This window comes from Ictidomys tridecemlineatus, chromosome 1 (genome assembly GCF_052094955.1).
Source record: "Ictidomys tridecemlineatus isolate mIctTri1 chromosome 1, mIctTri1.hap1, whole genome shotgun sequence".
Lineage (NCBI taxonomy): Eukaryota > Metazoa > Chordata > Mammalia > Rodentia > Sciuridae > Ictidomys > Ictidomys tridecemlineatus.
In genome coordinates, this window is record NC_135477.1 from 208,967,616 (window position 1) to 208,984,128 (window position 16,513).

Genomic DNA, 16,513 nt, shown 5'->3' on the forward strand with positions numbered 1-16,513 from the left:
CCTGCTCCTCCTCCTCGCGACGCCATCACCTCCCCTTCCCTCTCTCCCCTTGCGCTCTCTGCCTGCTCCTTGGCCTCGGTGGCGTGGCTCCCTTGACCGGGCTCCTCCAGTGGGTCCCGGGACCCCTCCCAGCCAGCCACCCAGCTTCATGCTGGCCCTGGCAGCCTTTCCACACCCAGGGCCCTCGTTTGGCCCTGCTTGGGTCCAGGTCCCTGCCTGGAGGATCTACTCCCCTGGAATGGAGTGCAATGGGCCTGGCCTCTGCGCCCTGGAGGCTCCCTAGGGGAAACACAGCCCTGCCCCTCGCCTGGCCCCCTTGGCTGCCCGCAGCCTGACACCTGGCAGTGGACCGTGGGCGCTGCGCTGACCTTGGCCTGCGCGATCCCCTCCCTTCCCCCCCCCCTCTCGCCTTGCCTGCTGCCCCTAACCCAAGCCAGCCTCCCCTAACCATGGAGCTTTAAGCTCCAGTCCTGGGGCCTGGCTCCCGGGCCGGGCCCCTGAGCGCGGGTTCCTCGTCGTGTCGCGTGGCGTGCCGTGGCGTCGGGTGGCGTCGCTCCGGGTCGTCGGGTCAAAACCGGGGGCCCTTGCTTGGGCCTGTCCGCGCGCGCTCCCTCGGTGCCCCTCTAGCCCCCCACCGCACCCCACTCTTTCCTCCACCTCCTCCTCCTCCTTCCTCCTCCTCCACCTGCTCCTCCTCCTCGCGACGCCATACCTCCCCTTCCCTCTCTCCCCTTGCGCTCTCTGCCTGCTCCTTGGCTAGGTGGCGTGGCTCCCTTGACCGGGCTCCTCCAGTGGGTCCCGGGACCCCTCCCAGCCAGCCACCCAGCTTCATGCTGGCCCTGGCAGCCTTTCCACACCCAGGGCCCTCGTTTGGCCCTGCTTGGGTCCAGGTCCCTGCCTGGAGGATCTACTCCCTGGAATGGAGTGCAATGGGCTGGCCTCTGCGCCCTGGAGAGGCTCCCTAGGGAACACAGCCCTGCCCCTCGCCTGGGCCCCCTTGGCTGCCCGCAGCCTGACACCTGGCAGTGGACGTGGGGCGCTGCGCTGACCTTGGCCTGCGCGATCCCCTCCCTTCCCCCCCCCGCCCTCTCGCCTTGCCTGCTGCCCCTAACCCAAGCCAGCCCTCCCTAACCATGGAGCTTTAAGCTCCAGTCCTGGGGCCTGGCTCCCGGGCCGGGCCCCTGAGCGCGGGTTCCTCGTCGTGTCGCGTGGCGTGCCGTGGCGTCGGGTGGCGTCGCTCCGGGTCGTCGGGTCAAACCGGGGGCCCCTTGCTTGGGCCTCGTACCGCGCGCGCTCCCCTCGGTGCCCCTCTCGCCCCCCCACCGCACCCCACTCTTTCCTCCTCCTCCTCCTCCTCCTCCTCCTCCTCCTCCACCTGCTCCTCCTCCTCGCGACGCCATACCTCCCCTTCCCTCTCTCCCCTTGCGCTCTCTGCCTGCTCCTTGGCCTAGGTGGCGTGGCTCCCTTGACCGGGCTCCTCCAGTGGGTCCCGGGACCCCTCCCAGCCAGCCACCCAGCTTCATGCTGGCCCTGGCAGCCTTTCCACACCCAGGGCCCTCGTTTGGCCCTGCTTGGGTCCAGGTCCCTGCCTGGAGGATCTACTCCCCTGGAATGGAGTGCAATGGGCTGGCCTCTGCGCCCTGGAGGCTCCCTAGGGGAAACACAGCCCTGCCCCTCGCCTGGGCCCCCTTGGCTGCCCGCAGCCTGACACCTGGCAGTGGACGTGGGCGCTGCGCTGACCTTGGCCTGCGCGATCCCCTCCCTTCCCCCCCTGCCCTCTCGCCTTGCCTGCTGCCCCTAACCCAAGCCAGCCCTCCCTAACCATGGAGCTTTAAGCTCCAGTCCTGGGGCCTGGCTCCCGGGCCGGGCCCCTGAGCGCGGGTTCCTCGTCGTGTCGCGTGGCGTGCCGTGGCGTCGGGTGGCGTCGCTCCGGGTCGTCGGGTCAAACCGGGGGCCCCTTGCTTGGGCCTCGTACCGCGCGCGCTCCCCTCGGTGCCCCTCTCGCCCCCCACCGCACCCCACTCTTTCCTCCTCCTCCTCCTCCTCCTCCTCCTCCTCCTCCTCCTCCTCCACCTGCTCCTCCTCCTCGCGACGCCATACCTCCCCTTCCCTCTCTCCCCTTGCGCTCTCTGCCTGCTCCTTGGCCTAGGTGGCGTGGCTCCCTTGACCGGGCTCCTCCAGTGGGTCCCGGGACCCCTCCCAGCCAGCCACCCAGCTTCATGCTGGCCCTGGCAGCCTTTCCACACCCAGGGCCCTCGTTTGGCCCTGCTTGGGTCCAGGTCCCTGCCTGGAGGATCTACTCCCTGGGAATGGAGTGCAATGGGCTGGCCTCTGCGCCCTGGAGGCTCCCTAGGGGAAACACAGCCCTGCCCCTCGCCTGGGCCCCCTTGGCTGCCCGCAGCCTGACACCTGGCAGTGGACGTGGGCGCTGCGCTGACCTTGGCCTGCGCGATCCCCTCCCTTCCCCCCCTGCCCTCTCGCCTTGCCTGCTGCCCCTAACCCAAGCCAGCCCTCCCTAACCATGGAGCTTTAAGCTCCAGTCCTGGGGCCTGGCTCCCGGGCCGGGCCCCTGAGCGCGGGTTCCTCGTCGTGTCGCGTGGCGTGCCGTGGCGTCGGGTGGCGTCGCTCCGGGTCGTCGGGTCAAACCGGGGGCCCCTTGCTTGGGCCTCGTACCGCGCGCGCTCCCCTCGGTGCCCCCTCCTCGCCCCCCCACCGCACCCCACTCTTTCCTCCTCCTCCTCCTCCTCCTCCTCCTCCTCCTCCTCCTCCTCCTCCTCCTCCTCCTCCTCCTGCTCCTCCTCCTCGCGACGCCATACCTCCCCTTCCCTCTCTCCCCTTGCGCTCTCTGCCTGCTCCTTGGCCTAGGTGGCGTGGCTCCCTTGACCGGGCTCCTCCAGTGGGTCCCGGGACCCCTCCCAGCCAGCCACCCATCTTCATGCTGGCCCTGGCAGCCTTTCCACACCCAGGGCCCTCGTTTGGCCCTGCTTGGGTCCAGGTCCCTGCCTGGAGGATCTACTCCCCTGGGAATGGAGTGCAATGGGCTGGCCTCTGCGCCCTGGAGGCTCCCTAGGGGAAACACAGCCCTGCCCCTCGCCTGGGCCCCCTTGGCTGCCCGCAGCCTGACACCTGGCAGTGGACGTGGGCGCTGCGCTGACCTTGGCCTGCGCGATCCCCTCCCTTCCCCCCCCCCCTCTCGCCTTGCCTGCTGCCCCTAACCCAAGCCAGCCCTCCCTAACCATGGAGCTTTAAGCTCCAGTCCTGGGGCCTGGCTCCCGGGCCGGGCCCCTGAGCGCGGGTTCCTCGTCGTGTCGCGTGGCGTGCCGTGGCGTCGGGTGGCGTCGCTCCGGGTCGTCGGGTCAAACCGGGGGCCCCTTGCTTGGGCCTCGTACCGCGCGCGCTCCCTCGGTGCCCCCTCTCGCCCCCCTACCGCACCCCACTCTTTCCTCCTCCTCCTCCTCCTCCTCCTCCTCCTCCTCCTCCTCCACCTGCTCCTCCTCCTCGCGACGCCATAACCTCCCCTTCCCTCTCTCCCCTTGCGCTCTCTGCCTGCTCCTTGGCCTAGGTGGCGTGGCTCCCTTGACCGGGCTCCTCCAGTGGGTCCCGGACCCCTCCCAGCCAGCCACCCAGCTTCATGCTGGCCCTGGCAGCCTTTCCACACCCAGGGCCCTCGTTTGGCCCTGCTTGGGTCCAGGTCCCTGCCTGGAGGATCTACTCCCCTGGAATGGAGTGCAATGGGCTGGCCTCTGCGCCCTGGAGGCTCCCTAGGGTAAACACAGCCCTGCCCCTCGCCTGGGCCCCCTTGGCTGCCCGCAGCCTGACACCTGGCAGTGGACGTGGGCGCTGCGCTGACCTTGGCCTGCGCGATCCCCTCCCTTCCCCCCCTTGCCCTCTCGCCTTGCCTGCTGCCCCTAACCCAAGCCAGCCCTCCCTAACCATGGAGCTTTAAGCTCCAGTCCTGGGGCCTGGCTCCCGGGCCGGGCCCCTGAGCGCGGGTTCCTCGTCGTGTCGCGTGGCGTGCCGTGGCGTCGGGTGGCGTCGCTCCGGGTCGTCGGGTCAAACCGGGGGCCCCTTGCTTGGGCCTCGTACCGCGCGCGCTCCCCTCGGTGCCCCTCTCGCCCCCCCACCGCACCCCACTCTTTCCTCCTCCCTCCTCCTCCTCCTCCTCCTCCACCTGCTCCTCCTCCTCGCGACGCCATACCTCCCCTTCCCTCTCTCCCCTTGCGCTCTCTGCCTGCTCCTTGGCCTAGGTGGCGTGGCTCCCTTGACCGGGCTCCTCCAGTGGGTCCCGGACCCCTCCCATCCAGCCACCCAGCTTCATGCTGGCCCTGGCAGCCTTTCCACACCCAGGGCCCTCGTTTGGCCCTGCTTGGGTCCAGGTCCCTGCCTGGAGGGATCTACTCCCCGGAATGGAGTGCAATGGGCTGGCCTCTGCGCCCTGGAGGCTCCCTAGGGGAAACACAGCCCTGCCCCTCGCCTGGGCCCCCTTGGCTGCCCGCAGCCTGACACCTGGCAGTGGACGTGGGCGCTGCGCTGACCTTGGCCTGCGCGATCCCCTCCCTTCCCCCCCCCCCGCCCTCTCGCCTTGCCTGCTGCCCCTAACCCAAGCCAGCCCTCCCTAACCATGGAGCTTTAAGCTCCAGTCCTGGGGCCTGGCTCCCGGGGCCGGGCCCCTGAGCGCGGGTTCCTCGTCGTGTCGCGTGGCGTGCCGTGGCGTCGGGTGGCGTCGCTCCGGGTCGTCGGGTCAAACCGGGGGCCCCTTGCTTGGGCCTCGTACCGCGCGCGCTCCCCTCGGTGTCCCTCTCGCCCCCCCACCGCACCCCACTCTTTCCTCCTCCTCCTCCTCCTCCTCCTCCTCCTCCTCTACCTGCTCCTCCTCCTCGCGACGCCATACCTCCCCTTCCCTCTCTCCCCTTGCGCTCTCTGCCTGCTCCTTGGCCTAGGTGGCGTGGCTCCCTTGACCGGGCTCCTCCAGTGGGTCCCGGGACCCCTCCCAGCCAGCCACCCAGCTTCATGCTGGCCCTGGCAGCCTTTCCACACCCAGGGCCCTCGTTTGGCCCTGCTTGGGTCCAGGTCCCTGCCTGGAGGATCTACTCCCCTGGAATGGAGTGCAATGGGCTGGCCTCTGCGCCCTGGAGGCTCCCTAGGGGAAACACAGCCCTGCCCCTCGCCTGGGCCCCCTTGGCTGCCCGCAGCCTGACACCTGGCAGTGGACGTGGGCGCTGCGCTGACCTTGGCCTGCGCGATCCCCTCCCTTCCCCCCTGCCCTCTCGCCTTGCCTGCTGCCCCTAACCCAAGCCAGCCCTCCCTAACCATGGAGCTTTAAGCTCCAGTCCTGGGGCCTGGCTCCCGGGCCGGGCCCCTGAGCGCGGGTTCCTCGTCGTGTCGCGTGGCGTGCCGTGGCGTCGGGTGGCGTCGCTCCGGGTCGTCGGGTCAAACCGGGGGCCCCTTGCTTGGGCCTCGTACCGCGCCCGCTCCCCTCGGTGCCCCTCTCGCCCCCCCACCGCACCCCACTCTTTCCTCCTCCTCCTCCTCCTCCTCCTCCTCCTCCTCCTCCTCCTCCTCCACCTGCTCCTCCTCCTCGCGACGCCATACCCTCCCCTTCCCTCTCTCCCCTTGCGCTCTCTGCCTGCTCCTTGGCCTAGGTGGCGTGGCTCCCTTGACCGGGCTCCTCCAGTGGGTCCCGGGACCCCTCCCAGCCAGCCACCCAGCTTCATGCTGGCCCTGGCAGCCTTTCCACACCCAGGGCCCTCGTTTGGCCCTGCTTGGGTCCAGGTCCCTGCCTGGAGGATCTACTCCCCTGGAATGGAGTGCAATGGGCTGGCCTCTGCGCCCTGGAGGCTCCCTAGGGGAAACACAGCCCTGCCCCTCGCCTGGGCCCCCTTGGCTGCCCGCAGCCTGACACCTGGCAGTGGACGTGGGCGCTGCGCTGACCTTGGCCTGCGCGATCCCCTCCCTTCCCCCCCCCGCCCCTCTCGCCTTGCCTGCTGCCCCTAACCCCAAGCCAGCCCTCCCTAACCATGGAGCTTTAAGCTCCAGTCCTGGGGCCTGGCTCCCGGGCCGGGCCCCTGAGCGCGGGTTCCTCCTCGTGTCGCGTGGCGTGCCGTGGCGTCGGGTGGCGTCGCTCCGGGTCGTCGGGTCAAACCGGGGGCCCCTTGCTTGGGCCTCGTACCGCGCGCGCTCCCCTCGGTGCCCCTCTCGCCCCCACCACCGCACCCCACTCTTTCCTCCTCCTCCTCCTCCTCCTCCTCCTCCTCCTCCACCTGCTCCTCCTCCTCGCGACGCCATACCTCCCCTTCCCTCTCTCCCCTTGCGCTCTCTGCCTGCTCCTTGGCCTAGGTGGCGTGGCTCCCTTGACCGGGCTCCTCCAGTGGGTCCCGGGACCCCTCCCAGCCAGCCACCCAGCTTCATGCTGGCCCTGGCAGCCTTTCCACACCCAGGGCCCTCGTTTGGCCCTGCTTGGGTCCAGGTCCCTGCCTGGAGGATCTACTCCCCTGGAATGGAGTGCAATGGGCTGGCCTCTGCGCCCTGGAGGCTCCCTAGGGGAAACACAGCCCTGCCCCTCGCCTGGGCCCCCTTGGCTGCCCGCAGCCTGACACCTGGCAGTGGACGTGGGCGCTGCGCTGACCTTGGCCTGCGCGATCCCCTCCCTTCCCCCCCTGCCCTCTCGCCTTGCCTGCTGCCCCTAACCCAAGCCAGCCCTCCCTAACCATGGAGCTTTAAGCTCCAGTCCTGGGGCCTGGCTCCCGGGCCGGGCCCCTGAGCGCGGGTTCCTCGTCGTGTCGCGTGGCGTGCCGTGGCGTCGGGTGGCGTCGCTCCGGGTCGTCGGGTCAAACCGGGGGCCCCTTGCTTGGGCCTCGTACCGCGCCCGCTCCCCTCGGTGCCCCTCTCGCCCCCCCACCGCACCCCACTCTTTCCCCTCCTCCTCCTCCTCCCTCCTCCTCCTCCTCCTCCTCCTCCACCTGCTCCTCCTCCTCGCGACGCCATACCTCCCCTTCCCTCTCTCCCCTTGCGCTCTCTGCCTGCTCCTTGGCCTAGGTGGCGTGGCTCCCTTGACCGGGCTCCTCCAGTGGGTCCCGGGACCCCTCCCAGCCAGCCACCCAGCTTCATGCTGGCCCTGGCAGCCTTTCCACACCCAGGGCCCTCGTTTGGCCCTGCTTGGGTCCAGGTCCCTGCCTGGAGGATCTACTCCCCTGGAATGGAGTGCAATGGGCTGGCCTCTGCGCCCTGGAGGCTCCCTAGGGGAAACACAGCCCTGCCCCTCGCCTGGGCCCCCTTGGCTGCCCGCAGCCTGACACCTGGCAGTGGACGTGGGCGCTGCGCTGACCTTGGCCTGCGCGATCCCCTCCCTTCCCCCCCCCCCCGCCCTCTCGCCTTGCCTGCTGCCCCTAACCCAAGCCAGCCCTCCCTAACCATGGAGCTTTAAGCTCCAGTCCTGGGGCCTGGCTCCCGGGCCGGGCCCCTGAGCGCGGGTTCCTCGTCGTGTCGCGTGGCGTGCCGTGGCGTCGGGTGGCGTCGCTCCGGGTCGTCGGGTCAAACCGGGGGCCCCTTGCTTGGGCCTCGTACTGCGCGCGCTCCCCTCGGTGCCCCCTCTCGCCCCCCCACCGCACCCCACTCTTTCCTCCACCTCCTCCTCCTCCTCCTCCTCCTCCACCTGCTCCTCCTCCTCGCGACGCCATACCTCCCCTTCCCTCTCTCCCCTTGCGCTCTCTGCCTGCTCCTTGGCCTAGGTGGCGTGGCTCCCTTGACCGGGCTCCTCCAGTGGGTCCCGGGACCCCTCCCAGCCAGCCACCCAGCTTCATGCTGGCCCTGGCAGCCTTTCCACACCCAGGGCCCTCGTTTGGCCCTGCTTGGGTCCAGGTCCCCGCCTGGAGGATCTACTCCCCTGGATTGCAGAGGAGTGCATTGGGCTGGCCTCTGAGCCCTGGAGGCTCCCTAGGGGAAACACAGCCCTGCCCTTTGCCTGTTTTATATGTCCTAGGCTTTCTTTGATCTCCTCTTTTCCTTCTAATTTTTCTCCTGCCTGTGGACATGACTAGGCCCAGGAATGCTTGTTCGGATGTCGAAAATGTGGATAATACGTAGGCTGAAGGGGAAGGGCAGGATGGAGTAGTAGAAAAACACCCTAAGAACCTTAGGGCAGGGATTTTTCTTGGACTGGTTACTTTTACAACAGGTTGGAGCAGGGGCAATTTCTTGATAAAATTCCTCCGGGACAGTCTCCCACTTTTCAGACTCACTTAAAATTTGACTTCTAGATATTCCTTACTTGATTTACCTATCTATACTGATGCCTGTCTTATTCTAGTATCCACACCCTTAGAAAATAATTCTTTAGCTCCCAGAGGCCTCCTCAAACTCTATTGCCAAAAGGAATCACCTGCTCATACTTTAACAGGAGATTCTGATTCAGTAGGTCTGTGGGGAGCCTGAGAGTACAGTTCCAGCCTGCTCTCAGGTGAAGGCCTCTCAGCAGGGAATGGCTCACAGCAGTCATTAGACTACAATCCATAGCCAATGGGACCCAGGCCCACAGGGCAGAAAGTAGGAAGGCTAAGACAGCCTTATCTGTTTTTCATTCACAAACAGGACCCTGTTGCTGGCTGGTGCAGCACACCTGCCACCACTGAAAAGAACAGAAGTAAAGACCTTTGCTTGGTGAGGTGTGAATAGGTGTGGTTTGAATATGCCATTAGGCAGGCAAGATAACACAACCTGTGCCTCTTGATTCTGCTTTGGATCAGTGAGACACACTGGTCTTCAGCACCATGATGCTCCAACATCCACCCTTTCAAATGTTAGGATATACTCTGGGGTATTGATGTTGCTGGGAAAGAAAGTTTTATTTTAGGTAGTGAAATTCTTTTTTTTTACATCTCAGTAACATTATTTTCATTTCAGTGGACTTTAGTGATTAATAAATACACTCTACGATTTGTCAGGATATCTTAAGCAATGAGTTACGAAATTTTTTTCTATTTTCTAAAAACCTTTTCATAAATCTAGAACATTAATAAACAATGGAAGATCAAGAGTCTGTCTTTTTATATCTAATGACAGTAAAAGAAGTGTGCAGATCATTTATCCAAACACTTTTAATTGTTAATCAAATTTAAGTTCCTTCGTTTTTTTTTAATTTTTAGTTGCAGATGGACACAATAGCTTTATTTTATTTATTTATTTTTTCTGTGGTGCTGAGAATCCAACCCAGTGCCTCACACATGGTAGGCAAGCCCCCTACCCCTGAACTACAACCCCTGCCAGTTCTTCATCTTGAGAGGAGACCATCTTTTTCATGTTTTACCCTTTGTCTTTCATATTGCCCTCTAGTTTTCTCACTCTGAATAAAACAAGATAAAAGGGAAAATGTCAATTTTTCATAAAAAATGATATGCTTTCTATGATAGACCTAATGATAACTCACTTATAGGATTCTGAATGATAGGAATAGCATAGTAGCCAGGGCCCAAGTCAGAAGCTAGTGCTGGTAAGAGGTTAAGTTTGAAAATGTCAAGACAAAAGTAGGGGCTTAACCTAAAGGCAATTGTCAAAAAAAGGGGCTTTTGTTTTCCCATTCACTGAGGGTTTTGCTCTTCTGCTTTACAACTAACTGACTAAATTCATGAAATAACTACTTACTTTTTTTCTTTTATTTAAAGAGGGGATACAATGTCATTTAGAAAAATTCCCTGGGCTGAAGCTATACCTCAGTGGTAAAGTGCTTGCTTCACATGTGTGAGGCACTGGGTTTAATTCTCTGTACCACATAAAAATACATAAAGATACTGTGTGTTCATCTACAACTAAATAAATATTTTTAGAAAATCACTCACAATTACTATAATCCATTAATACAAATCTCATTGTTATTATACACCAAAGGAGGCTGATTTAATCTGAAAAACTTCCTAAAGGTCTAGAATACGAAGGGCACAGATGGAAAGTGTGCCTGCACCAAGACACTACTATAGCTGGATATTCCAGGTTCAGTGTGGGCACCACTCCACCTTGTGCCTTCCAACCCAAACAAGGAAGGTGTGAATCTACAGGGCTCCTGAGTTGGGCTGGTGGCCCATGGCAGTGGATCTGAAATAGAAATGGGTTTCAGAGACAAAAAAGCAGTGGGAATGCCCCTGGGAGACATATGTGGTGTCCAACAGGCTCATCTTCCCTTATGTACTTTTGCATGCACTGATCTTATGGGACTAGGATCTCATCTTCAGTAGCTTGGGGATGCCAAGACCTGATAGGTGCTTATACAGAAGCCTCCAATCCTATCCACAAAAGAAGGCATTTCTGTGACTTTAAGGATCCTTCTCAGCAACCCTCAGGTAAGTGGATTGGTTCTTGCTTGCTCAAGGCTTTCCCAAGGTGGGGGATTTTCCCCCCACATTGTGGTCCCTTTCCAGGTAGAACTCAAGGACTACAGAATTCTGAACCTGCTCCCACAGGAGAGAAAAGAATTAGTTTTATTTATCTTTGTTTTTTGTATTGGTTTAAAAATGTATCTATTGACATATTTACAACAAACATTGAAGGGGTTCTTGTTGTATCTTCATTCATACCGAGCGCATTGGTCACTTCCACCAACTTGTCTTCCATCGTCTCCTCAATCCTTCCTAGACCCTAATAATCCTTACTCTACATTCAAGTAAAATTTTGTTTATAAAATTCTACATTTGAGAGAGAACATGCCATACATGTAGCTCTTTTCATAACAACTGGCTGAAGTAAGCTCTCTGAATATGCTTGATTGAATAATAAAGCAGAGTTGATGACATTGAAAGGATCATTAAACAGAGGGGCCGGTGTTTCTATAAGATGTAAATATATGTGTGCTTCTGATAATTTTTTAATAACCAATTTCTGGTAACCTTGCAACAGTGGGCCATACCTGTAATCACACCTATTAAGGAGCCTGAGGTGGGAGGACTTCAAGTTTTAGAAAGCCTGGGACATTTAGGAAGGCTCTGTGGCTGAAAGAAAATACCAATAAAGGGGCTCTGGTAGTAAAACATAAAAAATTCTTTTACATTAGGAAGATGTTTTAAAGAGCCACAGTTTTGTTCTGCATTGGGTTTATGCTTGTAGGATAATAAGCAGTATGATCATGTAAGAATGATCAAACCTTTACAAAGGTTATTTGTTGTACTATGTTTCAGGAACTGTTGTTACTTCGCTCATGTTTCCTTTTTTCTTCTTCAGTACTGGGAATTGAAGCCAGGTCCCTAGAACAAAGCTACATTTCCAGGCTTTTTATAATTTTGAGAGAGACTCTCCTTTAGTTGCTCACCTGACTTCAGACTTTCATTCCTTCTGCCTCAGCCTCCTAGTTGCTGTGATGACAAGTGTGTGACACAACTATGCTGGACTGACCTATGGTTTCTTAGAATCCTAAGACATAAGTTTCAAAATTAAGAATTTTGTTCTCACTTAACAGATTGAACAATGTCCACCAGCTGTGACTTAAAATTTTTAAATTTATAATGACATTGTAGTCTATTAAAGGTTGAGATAAGAATTTAAATCTGAACCATATTTGTTTTTTTGATATTTGAAGAGTATAGCTTTCCATCCCCCCACCCCACCTCTCTATTCCCCTTAGTCCTTATAATTTAGGAATTCATCGGTAGAGAAACAAAACAGGTAGCTGAGAATTCCAATCAAGAGTGGAGAATTGATCTCCATCTTTTCTCCTAGCAGGACTCTCTACAGAGGACTCGGTTGTAGCATTGCCTTTGGTTTGATTTGGGATAATGAATTAAGCCTTTGTAGAAGCAAAGGTACATGCCCTGAAGAAGCGCTGTGATCATGGGATTTCACATATACAAAGGAAACAGAGAATCTTGTGTTTCATAATGAGTAAGCCTTTGCGAAATATTTTAACCTTAATCTGCTTAATCTAATTAATTAATTACTTAATCTAGTGAATTACTCATACCAATTAGATTTATTATAATTGCATCCAAGAAGATTTCTCTTCTTGTTTTCTTTTTTTTTAAATTTGTTCTTCCTAGATATACAAGACAGTAAAGATGATTGCTTTTCTACTGAAGTTCATCAGACCCAACCTTGTGAAGCAATTTGCTGCCAAGAGTACCATCATCACCCAACATAATGAACTCTACCTTGAAATTGTTCATTCAAGCAGGCCATCAGTAAAAAACAAATGCTGAGCTGCCACTCAATTCGTTCCCTCCTCTTTCAGCCCTGTCACTGCTTCTTCAGATCTAAAGGCCAAAGTCATGGACCAATCACTCCTGTGTCAAGCAGGCTCTGGAATCTACAGAGTGACAGTAAGATCCCACTTGCCTTTGTCACTGAGCTTAGAAGATTCTGGGAAGTGGTTCCCCCTTCTGTCCTCAACTGGGAGAACCCTGGTGGGAAAGCCTAAAATATAGGCCATGGGGGCTGCTATATTGGGTCTCCTTCCACCCAGACACTTGCCTAGCACCCATACACCATAGAACCATCCCTAGTTCTACCTGCCTGCCTTTCCAGAACCCTATGCCCATGACACCAAAGAACTCAAATTCATCCTCAAGAGAGTGCCATGCTGCAAAGCAACCAGACAGTCGCCTGACCTTGCAGCTTCTCTTGGTCAAATCCATATAGTCCTAGAGACAGGCTCCCCAGAGACATGCAGACTTTTAACCCTGATCCATGACCACTGAGTTCTAGGAGTACTGAGTGTTCAGATTGGTGGATTTTGTTTTTACTTCTGTTCCAGAAATATGAAAGATGCATCACTTACCAAAGTCTCCTTGTTTACTTTCTAATAGGCAATTGATGTTGTTGTACAGGCTCTCATGAATATTTGGTTCTCTTGATCAACAAGAGACAGAATGAAGAGAGAAGAGAGGATGGAAGAGTGCTGCAAGCTGTAAGAGACAGAGCTCTGATTCTAAGTTGTGCTGTGGACTGGACATCAGAGCCTTAGAGATGGTCTCCTTTGGTGGACAGAGGTATGGAAGGTATCCAGGGAGGGTGATGCAAAGGAGCCCCAAATTTTAGCCTCAAACAAATATATCCAAGTATAGGAAACAAAGTGTGGGATGGTAGGAGTTCCTTAGCTGGGAAATGTGTCTCTTTGCACAATATCTGTATCCTTCATCTACCTAAGGAAGGGCCTGGAGTCTTCAGTGTCTAAGATAGCCACAAGGCTGTCCCTGACCAGCACAGCTTCTCTCAGACACTAGCATCTCTCAGAATGGTGTCACTGAGATCCAGTTTAATACCAACCAGGGAGAGGAGGTCCTGGAAGGCAGAATGTCTGCCTCTGGTCCCTGGATCCCTGTGGTAATGAGTTAACCTATATAGAAAATGTACAAATGTCTCTAGTTAAACAATGTATTTCTTGATGGAAAGGCTTACACAGAAGAAAACCTGCAAAGTATCTAGATGAAATTTTGAAAGACATGTTTTTTTTACCTGTATATTTGCTCAAAGAAAAAATTATATAAAACTAACCTTATAAAAACATCAAAAATATTTTAAATATTCTTTTTATGGAGAATATGTATTTTTAAAATATTTTTTCTCAGTTGTAAATGGACACAATACATTTCTTTATTTCTCTTTATGTGGTGCTAAGAATCAAACCAAGGGCCCCACACATGTTAGGTGAGCACTGTATCTCTGAGTCACAACCCCAGCCCAACAGGAAATGTATTATTTTATGTATCCATTCTTCTGGGGTTGTCAAAAATGAAAGAGATTATAATAAGCTCAAGGCACAAAGTCTAATATAATAGCACGATTGTATTCCTTCTGTCTTTAGGAACCCACATTGAACACACATAGTTTATGCACAAGGGATAAAGAAAATTAGCAATCCGATCAAAAAGCAAAAGCAGATTTCAGACTGAATATCAGAGAATGTCTCTCAAAAATCACACAGCAACTGGCCCATAGACAGAGCTTCAGAAATTAGAAAAGACTGGACAGGTAGCCATCAGCACCAGAGCAAACCTCTACAGAGCCAGAAAGCCCCTGGCAAATGTCAGAATACTGGGTCATTTCAAGTGTTTTGGGGGAATATTTGCATGTAGTACTGCACATCACTATTGGAAAATAAATGCTTCACCTTAAAGAACAATCTGTCAATTATTGGTAAAATTAAGGTCATACACTTTTTATGGAACAGTTTTATTAATCATCACCTGTTCTAGAGAAATTCTCCCACAGGTTCATAGAGACAATTATGTATGGTTATGTGGACAGCAGCAATATGAATGTCCACTGCAGGAAATTGGAGAGTTGGGGTGTGCTAAGGCACATTAAAGGCTACTATGTCAGAATTTGAAGCAGCAGATGAAATGTACATAAAAAGATCTTAATAACTTGCAGATGGGGACTTTGAGTGCAGATTAGTGGTAGAGTGCTGGCCAGCATGAATGAAGCCCTAGAATCAATACCCAATGATACTTAAAAAAAAAAAAAAGTCGAAAGAAATAAAAAGAAAAAAAAGGGAAATGTTAAAATTTCTTCTAAATACAATTGGGTATTTCCCCTGAAACTTTTTACATCAATTAAAAATATAATCTCCTGAAGAATGAATCAATCCTCTTCCTATAACTTGTTAGAGGTTATGTGTGAAAATGGTTCACTATTGTCTTGATACAAAAAGCTCCACAAAATCTTGCAAATCATGAGGTTCAAGTATTTGTGTTCACTTTTGAAACACAGAAAATCTGTCAAGGCCATCAAGGGTATGCATATCCATGGTCTTAAGAGTATGATCCAGCACCACTGAGTCTGGTCTCTAAAACCAGCCAGTCCATATGCGGAGAACTAGCTAGGTGTAGTGACCCTTGCAGGCAATCCCAAAGAAGCAAGATACTTAGGGAAGAAATACAGATGTTTGATGCCATCCTAGGCAATATAGCCAGATCTTGTCTCAAACACAAGATAAAAAGGGCTGAGAGGAAGCTCAGTGGTAAAGCCTAATATTCAACCACGAGAATCATCAAAAAACAAACAAACAAAAATTAAGTGCAGAATTAGAACAGTGATTTTGAATTTTTTTTTGTATTTTATTTAGAGACAGAGTCTCACTGAGTTGCTTTGCACCTTGCCCTTGCTAAGGCTGGCTTTGAATTCAACTTCTTCTGCCTTGACCTCCCAAGCCGCTGGGATTACAGAGGTGTACCAACATGCCTGGTTAATTTGTCTATGTTTATTTGAAATAGAGAAAGAATTTTTGGAGTGAATTGAAACTTGAAAGAATTAGAGGCTTGCTTCTATCCTACCTCATCCACGCATCCTTTCCCTAATTCAATCAAAATCAAGGAATTCCAAAATGCCTTCAGGATTGGTCCACTTGCACCTTAATCCTATGAGGTACTTCAGTCAACGTATGATGCAAATGAATGTCCCTCCCACATGATTGGGTGTTGCTTCTGAGGTCAACTACTGGACAGAACACTATGAAAAGCTTCAGTCCATACCAGACTGAATGAGTTGGTCCTTTTCCTTGGCCAGGTACACACACACCTTGGCATGGTAGGGAAGCTGAAGCTATGGCAGTCTGTCAGTCAACCTGGAGATCATTTACTCTTAGGAGATCTTGTCCAGAGCTCTGCATTCCCCTAGGCCTGAACCCAGATAATTTTCCTTCACTGAGCTGCCACTCCTGCCAGTGCCTCCAGAGCTGCAGAGATATGAATTTTCCAGTAAGCCCACTGCCTCACTGGGCTTACAAAGAGCAGGGAGCTGTCTTTGGGGAACTGAGGTCGTGCACTAACAGCCTGTGTTGTTTCACAGAAGCACGGAGTTGAGATGGAACAGCACCGAGTTCAAGACCATCCAGCAGCCAATGGCTGAAACCTCTCAGGAGCTCTAGTCACCTCAAATATCTGCAAACACTATGGTCAGTGGGACCAATGGGTCCTAAACTTCCCAGGAGGTGCCAGTGCCTGGACAATTGGACAAACCCACACTCAGGCCTTCTCTTAGAGCCCAGGATGTCCCCAGAAGCTGTTGAAAACTGAGGCTGACATCCCAGAGGAACCCAGAAAGGAAAGGTATCTCATCTTGAGGATGCCTTGCAGTACAATGCCCTTCAGCCAAAGCCCTAGAAGGAACCTGAAATACATCACTGGGGACCCTCATACTGCCCCTGTGGACTCATGCACTGGGACTATGCCCTGAATGCCTAGGCACTTTGAAGTCTTGGCTGTGGTGATCATCCCTCATTTTGTTCTTTCTCTCTGAAATGATTTAAAGGTTCTTGAATAAAAAGAAAATTCTTTGTGTAATTAATTTGTTCAAGAACTCTTCTTTTAGATGAACTGAGAATTCTTCTAGTTTCTAATGTGATTGAATTGTTCATGATGAGCCATTCCTTTATTCACTGCTTGTCTATTTTCTGGAGGGGGTGAGTAAAGGGTCAGGATGGGAAGCTGTATAGGTATGTCTGGGGCAGGAAGGAGCCAATTACCCAGCTCAGATCTGTGGCTGAACTCAATGCCATCTCTGGAGATATGAGGGTAGTGTGCTAACAGAATGTATAGTT

The 16,513-nt window shown here is 54.6% G+C and overlaps 1 long non-coding RNA gene across 6 annotated transcripts in view; it reads left to right on the forward strand.

Annotated features, from left to right (window-relative positions):
* The window catches only part of LOC144364978 (uncharacterized), a 33,881-nt gene extending 17,625 nt beyond the window's left edge, over positions 1–16,256 (forward strand). For 2 of the 6 annotated variants that reach the window (XR_013423203.1, XR_013423202.1), the window contains exons 5-10: positions 8,587–8,655; positions 10,207–10,328; positions 11,203–11,859; positions 12,015–12,293; positions 12,780–12,962; positions 15,763–16,256. This is a non-coding gene — a long non-coding RNA (uncharacterized LOC144364978). The remainder of the gene's footprint in view (positions 1–8,586; positions 8,656–10,206; positions 10,329–11,202; positions 11,860–12,014; positions 12,294–12,779; positions 12,963–15,762) is intronic. The other 4 variants (XR_013423206.1, XR_013423205.1, XR_013423204.1 and 1 more) reach the window with 4 other exon arrangements.
* Positions 16,257–16,513: the final 257 nt, after the last annotated feature.